At 46.0% G+C, this 17,405-nt stretch overlaps 1 long non-coding RNA gene across 1 annotated transcript; it reads left to right on the top strand.

The window, feature by feature from the left end:
- The first annotated feature begins 1,238 nt into the window (after positions 1 to 1,238).
- Positions 1,239 to 15,092, top strand: LOC132207943 (uncharacterized). The gene is made up of 3 exons (XR_009444029.1): positions 1,239 to 1,386; positions 4,373 to 4,525; positions 13,951 to 15,092. It is a non-coding gene; the product is annotated as an uncharacterized LOC132207943 (long non-coding RNA).
- Positions 15,093 to 17,405: the final 2,313 nt, after the last annotated feature.

The following is a 17,405-nucleotide window of genomic DNA, read 5'->3' as shown; positions in this document are numbered from 1 at the left end:
TGCTGGGAGTGTGTTTGGGGAGTTAAGTCGAGAGGTAACAAAGGAATGGATGAGAGTTTTAGCAGCAGATGACCTGAGATGCTGCTGAGGTTGAAATTGTATGTGGTCTTTGTGGTAATGGGTGTGGGGGTGAGTAATGTGGTTAGAAGCTCATCTTGGGGTGAAATATTGCACCATGACTGTGAGCAGTGTTGCCAGCCAGTTACCAGGGGCAGGGATGGAGTCAGTGGTGACGGAGTGGAGCATGGCTGCCAGCCTGGATTGAGATTTAGCACTGTCGACTTAAATGTGACCTATACCCCTTTTCAAACAGGAACAGACTTGGCAGCAGAACTAATTTGTGAACCAACTGCCAGCTTTATTGAGACAAAGTGTGGAGTTTGTCTGTTATGAAGTAAACTACAGTGACAAACTCAGACAGCTATTTCCAGTTGAGTGTGGTTTATGCTGCTTATGCCAATAACTAGCAGTTAAACAACTCATTGAAGTTTTTGCAGCCTTGGTCTTCAAACTCCGTCTTGAGCTTTTATCTTCTGATTCTCGTTGCTTTCCATTGCACAGACCTTTCATGAGAATCTCCTTTCTGCTTGTTCTTTTTTGATTAACCTCCCTCTCTGCCCAATCACAGTTCATATGCACAACACTCACCTCACTTCACCACGTGATGTTCTTCATATTCAAAGCTATTCTCTTTACATCTTACCTGAGGACTGCTATATCTGTATTTATTACCCTTATTTCACCGCCATTTCTCTATTCACTGACAGAGCGGTATCAAGAGTATCTTTAGCTTTGAGCTGCAGGAAGCCTTTTCAAACGCGACTTATTAAAAAATAACAAAAGAACTGGGATGTTGTAAATCGGGTACAAAAACAAAGTTGCTGGAAAAGCTCAGCAGGTCTAGCAGCATCTGTGAAGGTTAAAAAAGAGATCATGTTTCGGGTGCAGTGCCCCTTCCTCAGAGCGACTTTTTAAAACCCCAGGGTCGCTAATGTAACAATCTTTCTCATCCAGTTCTCAGGCTCATTTGTCTCAAAATGCAACATTGTGACGACGATCATTTGCTTCTGACAATGACAACACAAAGCACTGCACATGCTCCAGCTAACAATGGCGTCTGGGTGATTGATGTCAGTGCGGGACCAATATGAGCACAGAGATGCAGTTCAGGGCCGGGCGGAAGTCCCTGCCCTTTTAGCCAATCGGGATGAAAAAGGGGCGGGATCGGTGCAAACCACGTGATCATCCATTAGAGCGGTCCAGAGTCGCTGAGATAACACGGTGTGCAGCTGGATGAACACAGCAGGTCAAGCTGTATCGGAGGAGCAGGAAAGCTGATGTTTCGGGCCTAGCTCCTTCGCTGAGACCAAGATTTGTGCAACGGAGGTAAGAGCAGGACGCGGTAAAGAAAGCAAAACGGCAGAAAGCGGGAGGGGAGTGATATTCGTATGGGTTTGGAAGTTTTACAAACACTTAGTGCACGTCGGAAAACACACACGTTTGAAACTCCCAGACTCATGTTTGCAGAAAACAAATCAATGCCTCAGATGACGATAGGCCCGTGTGACCGCCACCATCTTTATTGGGGGCAATGATCCGCGGGGCGCATGCGCGGCAGCTTTAAAACTTTGGCATGGCCGAGCTCAAGCTGGGCGCATGCGCCGCCGCCTCTGGCTGAAAGTGAGAGAACGAGGTGTGGGGCTGGAGGAACGCAGCAGGACAGGCAGCGTCAGAGGGGCAGGAAAGCTGGCGTTTTCGGGCCTACACCCTTCAGAAATGCGGGAGGGGAAGGGGATTCTGAAATAAATAGGGAGAGAGGGAGAGGCAGGTGGAGAGGAGACAGACAAGTTAAAGAGGTGGGGATGGAGCAGGTAAAAGTGAGTGTAGGTGTGGCGGGGACCTACTCCGTAGGTCAGTCCAGGGAGGATCAACAGGTCAAGTGGTTGGGATGAGGTTAGCAGGTAGGAAATGGGGGTGCAGCTTGAGTTGAGAGGAGGGGATGGGTGAGAGGAAGAACAGGTTAGGGAAGTGGGGATGAGCAGTTGTTTCGTGTGACCTGAGTGTAGAAGTTCTGTAACGTGGTCCCCAAGCCTCTGCTTGGTTTCCCTGATGTAGAGGAGGCCACAAAGGGTAGAGTGGATGCAGTATACCACATGAGCACCTGCATTCCCCATACAGATGGCCTAAAAGCCCTACGCTATTTCCCGTCCTGCAGGTCTGATCAGTACCCCTCCACTGACCACCCCCCCCCCCACCTTAGGTGCTTTGCCAAACTCATTCTCACCCTCAACAACTTCTCTATCAACTCCTCCCACACCCTACAGATGAAGAGGGTGGCCATGGGTACCCGCATGGGCCCAAGCTATGCCTGCTTCTTTGTTGGAACAATTCCTCTTCTGTACCTACACTGGCCCTGAGCCCCACCTCTTCCTCCAGTACACAGATGACTGTATCGGCGCTGCCTTGTGCTCCCATGAGGAGCTCGAGCAGTTCGTCCACTTCACCAGTACCTACCACCCCAAACTTTAGTTCACCTGGACCATCTCTAACACCTCTCTCACATTCCTAGACCTCTGTTTCCGTCTTGGACAACCATCTAGAAACCGATATCCATTTCAAGCCCACTGACTCCCACAGCTACCTAGAATACACCTCCTCCCACCCACCGTCCTGCAAAAATGCCATCTCCTATTCCCAATTCCTTCACCTCCGCCGCATCTGCTCCCAGGGTTCCACTCCCGTACATCTCAGATGTCCTTGTTTTTGAAGGACCGCAACCCCAGTCCCCACTCACCCCCCCCCCCCCGGCAGTAATCGAGAACGACCTTCACTGTCTCCTGCATTTTTCAACAACTCCTCCCTCACAGCCCGTCCCTGTAATAACAACCGAAAAAGAATCCCCCTCATCCTCACATCACTCCTCCAATCTCCGGATCAAACGCATCATCCTCTGACACTTCTGCCATCAGCAATCCGACCCCACCATCAAAGACACTTTCCCCTCCCCACCCTTGTCAACATTCCAGAGGGACCGCTCCGTACATGACTCCCTTGTCCGCTCCACACTCCCCTCCAGCCCCACCACACCTGGCACTTTCAACCGCAACTGTAGGAATTGCTGCACCTGCCCCCACACCACCCTCACCCCCACACCACCCTCACCCCCATCCCAGGCCCCGAAGAAGACTTTTCACATCAAGCAGATGACTTTTCACATCAAGCAGATGTTCAACTGCACGTCTGCTAATGTGGTATACTGCATCCCCTGTACCTGTTGTGGCCTCCTCTACATCAGGGAAACCAAGCGGAGGCTTGGGGACGGCTTTGCAGAACACCTACGCTTGGTTCGCAATAAACAACTGCACCTCCCAGTCGCGAACCATTTCAACACCCCGTCCTATTCCTCACGACGTGTCCATCCTGGGCCTCTTGCAGTGCCACAGCAATGCCTGCCGAGGGTTGCAGGAACAGCAGCTCATATTCTGCCTGGGAACCCTGCAGCCCAATGGTGTCAATGTGGATTTCACAAGCTTCAAAATCTCCCCTCCTCCAACCACATCCCAAAACTAGCCCAGCTTGTCTCCACCTCCCTAACCTGTTCTTCGTCTCTTGTATATCCTCCTCCTACCTCAAGCTGCATCCCTGTTTCCTACCTACTAACCTCATCCCACCGCCTTGACCTGTTTGTCCTCCCTGGACTGACCTATCACCTCCCTACCTCCCCACCTGTACTCTCCTTCACCTGCTCCATGCCTGCCTCTTTGACTTGTCTGTTTCCTCTCCACCTATCTTCTCTCTCCATCTTCAATCTGTCTCCCCCTCTCTCCCTATTTAGTTCAGAATCCTCTTCCCCTCCCCCGATTTCTGATGAAGGGTCTAGGCCCGAAACGTCACCTATGCTGCTCCTCTGATGCTCCTTGGCCTGCTGTGTTCATCCAGCTCCGCCCCTTGTTGTCTCAGATTCTCCAACATCCGCAGTTCCCATTATCTCTTATCCAAGTGTTTGTTTCTTCTGGATTTCTTTCCCAGAGTGTGGGATCATAGCAGCTCGCACTGCTCCTACTCAGGTCTGTGCTCCCTGATCACCTTTGTCGGTGTCAGTCTCTAATGATGGGTATATTTGATCTCTGCAGTATTTTATAGTTAATTCCTTTAGCTTTTTTGTAAATAAATTTTCCACTGCTGCCCACCCCCTCACCATCTGCTGCTGTTTTACCAGATTAATTTTTGAATGGTATCTTTCACAGCCAGGAAATATTTCCCAGAAAGAGAGTGCATTTTTCTTCCATTTCAGACCAACAAATTCGACAGCATTTTTATTCTCGTCATTCATTTTGCACTTCTGCAACATTTACTGTTTCTCCTTCCACAGATACCAGCGATCGTTGCCAAAGCCCTGTTACCTGTGGAGAAGGTGATATTTAACTTTTGTGTGCTGCTGCAGTTCGTATGATGAAGGTGCTCCCACAATGCGGCCGTTTGAGAAGTTTCAGCTCGGTCATCTAGCGATACTGAAGAGCTGATGGTGTGTCCAAATCAACAAACAATTTGTATTGTTATCATGTTTTAGAATTTCACAAAAATATTATCCAGTAACTTTTGACATAAGGCCATATTAGATCAGGTGACCAAAAAGTTACCAAATTTGCAGGTTTTCCTGACTCCTTAAAGAAGGAAAGCAAACCTAAGAGGCTTATCATGGGAATTCCAGACCATGTTGCCTGGCAACTGTAGAAACAGCCTCCAGTCGTGAAGCAATGACAAAGCGCATTGTTGGAGTCTGAAACTAAATGAATTGTCGAAGCCTTGAAGGTTGTGTAGTGCAGGGAGATAGGGCTCATCACAGCCAGGAATTAAATCAAGGATGAGAATTTTAAATTGTTGCTTATGAATAGGAGCCTTTGTGGGTCAGGGAGCACAGCAGTGATGGTGAACAGGTCTTGGTACAAATGAACTTGTGTGCAGCAGAATTTTAGGTATTCTTGAGGTTTCAGGGCCGTTGAATGTGGGAGGCTGACTGGCAGTGTGTTTGGATAGTTAAGTCTAGAGGTAACACAGGAATAGATGAGAGGTTCAGCAAATGAGCTGAAACTGAGGTGTTGTTGTTGGGTCATTGTCACTGAAGTGAAAATAAGTGGTTTTTGTGCAGGGCTCTGCTGTTTCCCCTCACCTCACATCGGGGATTCAGCTGCTTGTGAATTTGTGGATCAAGTCTGTCATAAAATCAGGAACCGAGTGCCCGCCGTGACCCAAACTGGGTGTCACTGAGCAGGTTACTGCTGAGTAAGTGCTGCTGAATACTGCTGTTGACAACACCTTCCATCACTTTACTGACGATAGAGAGTAGACTGCTTGAGGGGAAATTGGTCGGGTTGGATTTGCTGTGTTTTTGTGCTGAACAGACCTGGGCCATTTTCCAAATTGGCAGTAGATGCCAGTGCTGTAGCAGGACTGAAACAGTTTGGCTTGGTGGCTAGCAAGCTCTAGAGCACGAGTCATCGGTACTATTGCCAGTGTTGTCAGGACCCATAACCTTTGCACAATTCTTCCATTTATTGATATTATTTGAAATGAATCAAATTGGATGAAAAATCACATCTCTGATGTTGGGGACCTCTGGAGAAGGCTGAGATGGATCATCCAGTTGACACTTCTGGCTTAAGATTGCTGCAGACTTGTCTTTTGCATGGATAGGTTGGGCTCCTCTGTCAGTAAGGATGGGGATTTTTGGCATGCTTCCTCCAGTGAGTTGTTTAATTGTTCGTCACCATTCACGACTGGGTGTGACAGAACTGCAGAGCTTACATCTCATCTATTGGTTATGGGGTGGCTTAGCTCTAACTCTTGCTGCTTATGGTATTTAGCATGCAGGTAGTCCTGTTTGGTAGTTTTACCAGGTTGGCACCTTATTTTTAAGTCTGCCTTGTGCTGTTCTTGGCATGTACTCCGATACTATTCCATTCAACCAGTGTTTGTCTCCTGGGTCAATGGCAATGGCTGACTGTAGGGTATGCTGGGCCATGAGGTTACAGATTGTGCTGGAGAAGGTCTGCTACTGTTGTAGTCTCTCTCAAAGCCTCTTAGATATCAGGTTTGGAGTTCCTGTGTCTCTTCCTTTCAGCCAAAGTTCGTGCCACCCAACGCAATGGGGGGGGGGTATTATCAAGTTTAAGATGAGGCTTTGTTTCCACAGGAGTGTGCGGTGGGCGCTGTTATCAATTCTGTCACTGACAGATGCCTCTGCAGCTGGGAAATTGGTGATGATGAGATCAGCTATGTTTTCCCCGTTTGGTGCGTCACCACCTGCTGCAGTCCCAGCCAGGCAGCTTTGTCCTTTAGGACCCGACTAGCCTGATTGGTAATCCTCCTGCAAATTACTCCTGAAGGTGGACATTGAGTACATTTAGTGCTGTTCACACTCTCAGTGCTTTCTCCAAGAGCTGTTCAACATGGAGGAGTTTTTGTTTATTAAAATTCACTCTTGGGATGTGGAAATTGCTGGCTGCACCAGCATTTATTACCTGGAAGGCAATAAAGTCAACCACATCGCTATGTTTTGGAGTCACATGTCATCCAGACCAGGTAAGGATGGCAAATTTCCTGAAAGGACATAAGCGAACCAGATGGGTCTTTCCTGATAATTGGCAACAGTTTCATGGTCATCAGTAGACTCTTAATTTCAGATCATTATTTAATTCAATTTTCACCATCTGCCATGGCAGGATTCGAACCCAGGTCCCCAGAATGTTATCTCGGTCTCTGGATCAATAATCTAGCGATAATACTGCTGCCGATTTATCAACAGAGGGAGGATGGTACATCGTAATCAGCAGGAGCCATGAGACTTCCAGGCGTCAGAGTCAATGCTGAGTACTCCCAGGTCAAATAATCTGGTCGGAATAGCACTGTGCTATTCCCCTGAATCAACTGTGGACCCCCACAAGGAATAATGTGCAGCAGGAACAATGCACAGTTATCCTTGGCCCGGAGGAGGGGATGTTGTGAATTTCTAACCAGACTGTCAGTGATGTATTTTATGAATTTGTGTTACAGAGTATTACAAGTGGACTTTCAGGTGGGAAGCTCAATAATTGTAACACGAAACTGACAGAATTACTTAATTCATCAGCACCTGGATATTCTCATTGTGTTCCTGCTCGTTCCCACTTGCCATGTAAAATTTCTCTCTTATTACTCCATTCTCTCAATAGATCTTTCCTACGACTTTCAATATATGTCCTGTAGTCCTTTCTTATGGCCAGTTGAGTGTACATTTTGCCATCCTAATGTTTATCTTTTGTAAACACTACCTATTAAGGTCCCCTCAAAATCCTTTGTTAAAAGGAGATCAATCTTAGTTTCTCCAAGCACCTGATTCTCCAATGACTTTTTGTTTCCTGTGTGTAAGGCACTCATCCGGATTGTGTTGGCACATTTTCCACTTCCCTGCATGAGTACAGCCCCAACAATATTAAAGAAAGGTAACATCCTCCAGGTGAAGCACTGTCAGAGTGGTGTCACATCCACCACATTCAACATTCCCCTCTACACCACCGAAGGAAAGTGGCATCACTGTGCCAAAGGTAAAGTCACCGTAGTCCTACCTGACCATAGGGCTGGTTTAACCTGAAGATTACCACACCCCAGGCGAGGGGAGAGGTTGAGAAGCAGAGTCCATCTATTGTAGATGGTTATTCTCAATATGTACCAGCAATGTCTAAGTCACATGAAATTATAATAACAGCCCTAACCATGCAACTAAAAACCCCCTCCCTACAAACCATTCTGTTAAATCTCCTCTGCCCCCTATCAGGGACCCTCCCGTCCTTCACAGTGTGTGTGGGATCTTTGGTTTGCACAGACTCAGCTCGTCTCTGTTCCTGTCTGTGATGTCATCATGCTGTGACAATGGCACTGAACCTCACTGTCTGTGAGGGTGGTAGGCACCGAGATCCTCATAGCGTTTAAGGCATATTTAGATACACACTTTTGTGATGCCAACGCAGACAAGTCTATGGGCTAAGTTCTGGAAAATTAGATTAGAACGGTTAGGTGATTTTTAACCGGCACTGGCTGGATGGGCCACAAAGTCTTTTTCTGTACTGTAGACCTCCGAGGCAGTTCACATAGGAAGATACCCAGCAATATTTCAAGTCATTTCAGAATATGAGCTATTAGAATAAATGTCTCATGATTGGTCAGTATTTTCGGGAGAAAAGGGAGGTATAGACGTAATGCGGTTTACCTCAATTCTGGGGCCTGAAGCCCAGGAAAGTGAAAGCACCGCCATCAAGTGGTTGTATAAAAATAAGGATTGTATCAGAGGAAAGAAATATCCTTCTTGTATCATCCATTTGTGAGGCCGGACGATATTAGAGACAGGAAGGGTTCTGAGACTGGAGAAGACTACAAAAATAGGGAAAAGTGAGCTTGGAAGAGATTACAGAAAGGGGGAAGATTGTGAGGCTGGAGGAGACCTCAGACAAAGAGAGATTTGTGAGGCTGAAGACAATTATAGAGCTAAAGAAGTTTGTGATAATGGGAACTGCAGATGCTGTAGAATCCAAGATAATGAAATGTGAGGCTGGATGAACACGGCAGGCCCAGCAGCATCTCAGGATCACAAAAGCTGACGTTTCGGGCCTAGACCCTTCTTCAGAGAGGGGGATGGGGTGAGGGTTTTGGAATAAATAGGGAGAGAGGGGGAGGCGGACCGAAGATGGAGAGGAAAGTATAGGTGGGGAGTTAGGGAGGGGATAGGTCAGTCCAGGGAAGACGGACAGCTCAAGGAGGTGGGATGAGGTTGGTAGGTAGGAGATGGAGGTGCGGCTTGGGGTGGGAGGAAGGGACGGGTGAGAGGAAGAACAGGTTAGGGAGGTAGAGACAGGTTGGACTGGTTATGGGATGCAGTGGGTGGAGGGGAAGAGCTGGGCTGGTTGTGTGACGCAGTGGGGGAAGGGGATGAACTGGGCTGGTTTTGGGATGCGGTGGGGGAAGGGGAGATTTTGAAGCTGGTGAAGTCCACATTGATACCATTGGGCCGCAGGGTTCCCAAGCGGAATGAGTTGCTGTTCCTGCAACCTTCGGGTGGCATCATTGTGGCACTGCAGGAGGCCCATGATGGACATGTCATCTAAAGAATGGGAGGGGGAGTGGAAATGGTTTGCGACTGGGAGGTGCAGTTGTTTATTGTGAACCGAGCGGAGGTGTTCTGTAAAGCGGTCCCCAAGCCTCTGCTTGGTTTCCCCAATGTAGAGGAAGCCACACCGGGTACAGTGGATGCAGTATACCACATTGGCAGATGTGCAGGTGAACCTCTGCTTAATGTGGAAAGTCATCTTGGGGCCTGGGATAGGGGTGAGGGAGGAGGTGTGGGGGCAAGTCTAGCATTTCCTGTGGTTGCAGGGGAAGGTGCTGGGTGTGGTGGGTTTGGAGGGCAGTGTGGAGCGAACAAGGGAGTCACGGAGAGAGTGGTCTCTCTGGAAAGCAGACGGGTGGGGATGGAAAAATGTCTTGGGCGGTGGGGTCGGATTGTAGATAGCGGAAGTGTCGGAGGATGATGCGTTGTATGCAGAAGTTGGTGGGGTGGTGTGTGAGAACGAGGGGATCCTCTTGGGGCGGTTGTGGCGGGGGCGGGGTGTGAGGGATGTGTTGCGGGAAATGCGGGAGACGCAGTCAAGGGCGTTCTCGACCACTGTCGGGGGAACGTTGCGGTCCTTGAAGAACTTGGACATCTGGGATGTGCGGGAGTGGAATGCTTCATCGTGGGAGCAGTTTGTGGGCTGGAGGAGATTAGAGATAAGGTGGTTTGTGAGACTGGAGGAATCTGAATAGATGGTGTGAGTTATGAGGCTAGTGGGGGATTCTAACGATAGGCAGGTCGTGAGGCTGGAGAGGGATTCCAGGGATGCGAAGCGTGTTGAGGCTCGAGGGTGATGCCTGCAGTAATGCAGGTAGTGAGGCTCGAGGGCATGATCGGGTGGGTAGTGAGGTTTGAGGTATGATTCCTGCAATAGGGAGGGTGGTGAGGCTCCAGGGCGGATTATCATCCAAACAGCACAGTGGTGTACTTACAGCAGATGGAGTGCAGCAGTAATAGAAAGTACCACTTTCTCAAAATTGAATAAAAATGGGCAATCAATATTAGTCTGTGCCGCAAAGACCACATCCCATAAGTCAATTAAAATTATGGTGGGTCTCTGGTTTGGAGAGAGCTAACAGAAGTTGAGAGAATTTTCCATTGTAGTAGTAATGTTTGGTAACCATAGAATACAACATTCAGCTAATTGGCAAATAATGCAGGGTGAAAATGTGAAGATTGTTTGTTTGACTCAGCAAGTTCCCAGGATCTGGAACAGTCTGAATGGCAGCTGGATGCAGATTTAGCAGTTATTCTCAGAAGAGAGTTGGGATTTAACTTTTCAAGGAATGATGGACAAATGGCGGGGGAATTGGGTCAGATTTGCAGCACCTCCCAGAGTGAGAGTGAAGCCTTTGACAGGGTTCCACATGGTAGACTGATGAGTAAAGTTAGATCTCACGTGATTCAGGAAGAGCTCGCTAATTGGAAGCGGAATTGGCTTAGTTGTCAGAGAGAATGTGGTGTTGGGGGATTTTTCAGAGTGGAGTTCTGTGACCAGTGTGTTCCACAGCAATCGGTGCAGGGGCCACTTTTGTTTCTCATTTAGATTAATGATTTGGATGAGAATTTAAGGGACAAGATTAGTAAGTTTGCAGATGATACTAGAATTAGTGGTTAGTGAAGGTTATCTAAGATGACAGCGAGATCTTGTTGAATTATGTCAATGAGTTGAGTGGAGGATGAAGTTCAATTTGAATAAATGTGAGATATTGTATTTCGGTAAAATGAACAAGGGTAGGACTTGTACAATTGATGGTTGCACCCAGGGTAGAGTTGTGGCACAGAGAAATGCTGAGATTCAGGTACATACTACTTTGAAGTTTATGTAGACAAGTAGTCAGGCTGGTTAATATGTTGTTTAGCACACTTGCCTTCATTGCTCAGACCTCTGAGTCTCAGTTGGGATGTTGTGTTGAGGTTGTATACGACATTGTTTAGGCTTCATTTGAGGTATTGTGTGCAGCTCTGGTTGCCCTGTTACAGGAAGGACATTATTATTAAACTGGAGACAGTTCAGAATAGACTTGCTGGGATGTTGCCAGGATTGGAGGGCTTGATTCTCAAATAGACAGCCAAAGCTAGGACTTTTCTCACTGCAGCATAACGGGTTAAGGAGTGACCTTAGAGGTTCATAAAATCATGAGGGCACAGATTATGTGAATAGCAAGGGTTTATTCCCAAGGTTGGGTGATTTCAAGACAAGGGGACATGTGTGTAAGGTGAGAGGAGAAAGACATATTTAAAAAGACATGAGGGATATTTTTATTCTTATGGAGTTGTCCATGTGTGGAATGAACTTTCAGGAGGTGGTAGATACAGGTACAGTCACGTTGTTTAAAAGACATTTGAATAAAGACATAGATAAGAGAGGTTTAGAGGAGTATATGCCAGATGCAGGCAGATGTGATCAGTTTAAATATAAAACTTATACATTTCAAAATTCTAAGTATGTATTAAATTGAAGTAAGGCTAACTTTGACATTATTGGGCAGGAACTTCCAAAAGATGATCGGGAGAGGTAATATGCAGGTCAGGGAATGCTTGGAAAGTGGGAGGCCCTCAAAACTAAAATAAGGAGAGCCCAGGCACAATATGTTTCTGTTCATGTGAAGGGCAACGCTGGTAAATGTAGGGGATACGGGATGACTGGAGAAATTGAGGCTCTGGTCAAGAAAAAGAAGGCAGCACATGTCAGGTATTGACAACAGGAATTGGGTCAATCCCTCGAAGTATAGGGGCAGTAGGAGTATACTCGAGGGAAATCAGGACGGCAAAAAGGAGACATGAGCTATCTTTGGCAAATTGAGTTAAGGGAAATCCCAAGAGATTCTGAAACTTCATTTGGGACAAAAAAGCAACTAGGGAGAAAATAGGGCGCCTTTTAAAGATCAACAAGGCTGTCTGTGTGGAACTGCAGGCTGAGATCGTGAATGAGTATTTCACATTAGTATTTACTGCAGAGAAGGATATGGAAGGGAGAAAGCTTGGAAACATACATCGTGAGTCGTGAGAAGTATCTCTATTACAGAGATCTAGGTGCTGGATGTCTTAAAATGCATAAAGGTGGATAGGTCCCTGGCACCTGATCAGGTGTTACACTCAAACTCTGGGAGAAGCTGGGGAAATAATTGTTGGCCCCTTGCTGCGGTATTTGTATCACTGACACTAGTGAAGTGCCAGAAGGCCGGGTGGCTAATGTGGTGCCATTCTTTAAGGAAAAGCCAGAGGACCATCGACCGTTGAGCCTGATGTCAGTGGTGGGTAAATTGCTGGAGGGGATTCAGAGGGACTGGATTTGCATGTGTTTAGAGAAGAAAAGACTGATTAGGGATAGTCAACATGGCTTTGTGAGTAGGAAATCTTGTCTCACTTAATTGATTGAGTTTATTTGAAGAAGTGACAAAGAAGATTGAAGAAGGCAAAGCAGTGAACACTGTCTATATGGACTTCAGCAAGGCATTCACCAGAGCTCCACATGATGGACTGGTTAGCAAGATTAGATCAAATGGGATCCAGGGAGAGTTAGCTATTTGAAACAAAATTGGCTTGAAGGTAGGAAACAGGATCATGGTGGGTTGGGGGGGAGCGGATTCATTCTAGAGGACTATGAACAGCAGTGTGCTGCAAGGATCGGTGCTGGGTCCACTGCTTTTTTTATCATTGATGCAAATCATGTGGAATGAATATTGGAGGAATGGTTAGTAAGTTTGCAGATGACGCTAAAATTGTTGTAGTAGACAGCAAAGGAGTTTACCTCCAAGTGCAATGGGAACGTAATCAGATGGGTTGATGGGCTAAGGAGTGATAGAAATAAGTTTTTAGTTCAGATAAATGTGAGCGATTGCATTATGGTAATTGTGATCAGCGCAGGACTTAAACAGTTAATGATGAGGCCCTGGGGATTGTTATGTAACAGAAACTCCTTGGGGTGCATGTGCACAGTTCCTTGAAGGTGAATTGCAGGTACAGAAGGTAGTGAAGATGATATTTGCTGTGCTGCATTTATTGGTCAGTGCATTGAGTGTAGGAGTTGGGAGGTCATGTTATAGGCTGAGCAAGGCATTGATGATGCTGCTTTTGGAATACTGTGTTCAGTTCTGGTCTCCCTGCTATAGGAATGATGCTGTCAAACTTAGCAGGGTGCAGAAAAGATTTACAAGAATGTTGCAAGAGGTGGAAGTTTTGAGCTGTAGGGAGAGGTTGAATATGCTGGGGCTATTTTCCCTGAAGCATTGAAGGCTGACTGGTGACCTTTATAGACGTTGTTAAAATTATGGTGGGCGTAGGGTGAGTGGCCAAGATTGTTTCTCCAGGTTAGGGGAGACTAGAACTAATAACACTGGCTTAAGCTGAGAACCAAAAGAACTGCAGATTTTGTAAATCTGAAAAAAAAAACAAAGTTGCTGGAAAAGCTCAGCAGGTTTGGCAGCATCTCTGGAGGAGAGAAGAGTTTCGGATTCTGAGGAAGGGTCACCGGTCCCAAAATGTTAACTTTTTTTCCCTCCTCCACAGATGCTACCAGGCCTGCTGAGCTTTTCCAGCAAATTTTGTTTTTTTAAAGGGAAAGTGGGTGGTGCTTGTGTAGAATGAGCTGCCAGAGGGACTGGTGGAAGCTGGTACAGTTACCCATCCAGATACCTTTTAAATGTTGTATGTGAATAGGAAGGGTGTAGCAGAATATAGGTCAAATGCTTGCAAATGGGATTAGATTAATTTGGGATATCTGGTCAGCGTGGACAACTGGGACAAAAGGGATTGTTTTGTGCTGTACAACTCTGACGAAGCATTCTTTTTTGTTTTCATTTCAGATTTCCACAATTTTACTTCTGCACTATTCTTAGTCTTTCAGAGGGATCAAAAGATTGAGTTACAGATCTATACAATGACTGTCCTTCCTCCCTGGCTCTCCCACCTCTCTCTTTTGGTAGTTTGATGCAAACACTGACTGGATCCCTTACCTGGAGGATATTTGTGAATGAATTTGTTCTAATGGTGATCTAGCATATTCCCCAAGTGTTGCTCCACACATGTCCAGAGAATTTCTCAGTTTCACAATGTGTGTGTCCTTCTGGTTTCTTACTCGCTACACTTACTTTCTGTTTGAAAGTATAGTCTGCAGTCGGACAATTCAAACTGTTCCACATCCAGGTCTGACAGTCACTTTGTTTATCACAAACCCAATTTTCTCAGGATTTTGAACATTGAAGGAAAAAGCAGCACTCATAGTGGGGAGAAAAGCACATGGTGTGTATGTTGAAGAGTCTGTGAAGATTCATCTGAAATGTCCAAACACCAGTGCAGTGACACTGGGAGAGAGTGTGGAAATGTGCAGATTGCAGGAAGGAATTTCTTCATCGATCCCAGCTAGAAACTGACCACCAGAGGCACACTGGAGAGAGACCATTGACCTGTTCTGCATGAGGGAAAGGCTTTGCTGACTGGAATTCCCCACTGATACACCAGCGAGTTCACTCTGGGGAGAGACCTTTCATGAGCTCTGAGTGTGGGAAGGGATTCATTGTCATCCAAACTGTTAACACACCAGCGAGTTCACAGACAACCACAGTTGAAGGACTTTGCTGTCACTCTCACTAGCAAATGAACCATGGTTTTGGGCTGTTTGTACAGATGTTACTGATCCCTGCTCAATTAAAGGTGCTGGTATTGTGAATAAAATGTCACACTAACAGTTGTGTAAGGTAGAGCTTGGAAATAGTCACGTTGTCACAACACATCGACACATTCACACTGACTAAAGACTATCCACCTGCACGATATGTGAAAAGGGATTTCCTCGTTTATCAGGACTGGTTAACTACCAGCAAATTTCTGAATAAGTTGATTTGGTTTCAATATAGCTAACAGTAGAATCAAAAATAGTATCAGTGATAATGGGAACTGCAGATGCTGGAGAATCCAAGACAACAAAATGTGGAGCTGGATGAACACAGCAGGCCAAGCAGCATCTCAGGAGCACAAAAGCTGACTTTTCAGGCCTAGAGAAGGGACAAGGCCTGAAACGTCAGCTTTTGTGCTCCTGAGATGCTGCTCGGCCTGCTGTGTTCATCCAGCTCCACACATTTGTTATAGTAGATTCAAAAACCATGTGTTTTGGGCTTGTTTCTGGAGATCAGAGAATCCCTCCAGTATGGGAGCAGACCACTTAGCCCATCAAGTCCGCACTGACCTGACGAAGAGTGTCTAACCCAGACACTGTCTGCGTGAGTTTCCTCCAGATGCTCTGGTTTCAGTCCAAAAATGTGCAAATTATGTAGATTGACTATGCTAAATTGCCCACAGTATCTTGTGTGCAAATTGCAGGGATAGGGTACGGTGTGAGACTGGTTGGGATGCTCTTTGGAGGGTTGGTATTGACTGAATGGCCATCTTCCACACTGTAGGAATTCTGTGATGAATTCAATGGCCCTTTATTTGTTAGATAGGTCTGCGCACCTTTACAGTGACGGATTCTGTTGCTCTCCACAGATGTTTGTTTATTGGAAACAAGGTAATCTTTCATTTTGTAGATTAAAAATCAAAGGAAAGTTTTAAATCCAAACATAGGATTGGGATGAGTCATGTCCTATAATCCCTGATTGCATTTTCCCAGTCGCCTGTGAAACCTGGTGACCGCTGTGACTCTGCCTGGGGGCATTGCAGTCTCTTCAGCTCTTTACCTGGTGTCCATAGCAGCGATGGATCTCATGATGGAAACATAAACCAAGACATTGTGTGATTCCTAGTACGTATTTTCTATTTAGTCTTCTGTCCATCACTTCCCTAGAGCCTGAGATACTGGTCCGGGGACCTAGGTGTGAATCCATCTGGAAATAAGAATTTGATGATGACTGTCAATCCATTGTCTTTCTTGGAAAAAACCCATCTGTTCACTGATGGCCTTTAGGGAAGGAAACTGCCATTCTTATACAGTGATGTGATCAGCCCATGAATGAATTTTTTAAAAAAAATTAAAAAAAACTCCTGCAAATACGTTTAACTCTCTCTTAATTTATTTGACAGCTGACAGTTCAAACTGCTTGATGGTCACTTTCTCTTTTGATCAAGTTGTGGCCATTTCGTGGTTGAAACCATAGTTATTCTCGTACTAACAGTGCATGCTCTGACATGCCACTTATGAACCAGACATCCAAGTTGACCATATCCTGATGCTGTGTACCATGAAAGCGAAATTCTTCACCATCTTATCTACTTGTGTTGCTATTTCAGGGAGCTATGGACTTGAACCTCCCGAAAACCTAGAGAATTTCATCAAACTGACCTCCAATGGCAGGAATGGAGAGGGTCAGCTTGGATTGATGAACATAATTCAGGCTCAACAAGTCTATTGCAGCATTTTGAGAATAATTAGTAGTGAGTGTGGCCACCTCTCTGTACTGTAGTGATACAGATTCCCTGATCCTGATTGCCCCAAATGGCTGACTGACAGTGTCAAAGTCCCTGGGCTGATATCGAATGATTCCTTGGACATGCTGTGTCAGGATCCCCTGACTGAATCCTGTCTCCCTTGCCCTGACTGAGAACTGTTTCCCTGAGACTTGTAGATGTGACCATTTGGTTGAAAAAAATGCATTAGTTGCCACAGCTGCTGACCAGCCCTTGACTGACTGCTGGTAATAACAATGCTAAGCTGCCTGACTTATGCCTGTGATGAGCAACCAGGCAAGACAGGAGCACTGTGAGACATTAGGTTCTAGTTGAGACATCAAAGTGCAAAAATGCCAGGGTAAGGCAGAGATATTGTGCCAGGCCCTGAGCAGAACATGTCTCAGGTGCTGAAAAGCATGTAGAGTACTGACAGCAAGAATGTACTTTGTGGACAGGCAATTCTGCATCTTGATGTAGCATTTTTATTTCACTCTGCGAGATGTGCAAATATCTATTGGTCTGGCTAATGTGAGAATTGGCTTTTGGCGTAATATGCCACCTGACTTGGTCATTCGCAGTTGTGTCCCACATCAGTGAGTCAGTAATCTGATTAAACTCACAGGCCTCGACTTGAGAAAAATGAAGCAGTCACATGCACACCTGTCTGATTGGTTGTTCTTGCACTCAAATGAAAAATGTGCATTGTATACACCATATCCTTTCCTGGCTCACAGTGTTCCCAAAATCTCTCATTCAATACATCCAACTCATCATCATCAAATTCAAAACTAGTGAATACTTCGATAGCATTTTTTTCTGAAATGCTATTTGTAATGAGGTAGTGTTAGCAGGTGATTTTCTTTTACTTCTGATGCCC

The sequence above is a fragment of the Stegostoma tigrinum genome, unplaced genomic scaffold (genome assembly GCF_030684315.1).
Source record: "Stegostoma tigrinum isolate sSteTig4 unplaced genomic scaffold, sSteTig4.hap1 scaffold_218, whole genome shotgun sequence".
In the NCBI taxonomy this organism is placed as follows: Eukaryota; Metazoa; Chordata; class Chondrichthyes; order Orectolobiformes; family Stegostomatidae; genus Stegostoma; species Stegostoma tigrinum.
The sequence above is the reverse complement of the archived record's forward strand: the minus strand, read 5'-3'. Positions and strand labels throughout refer to the sequence as shown.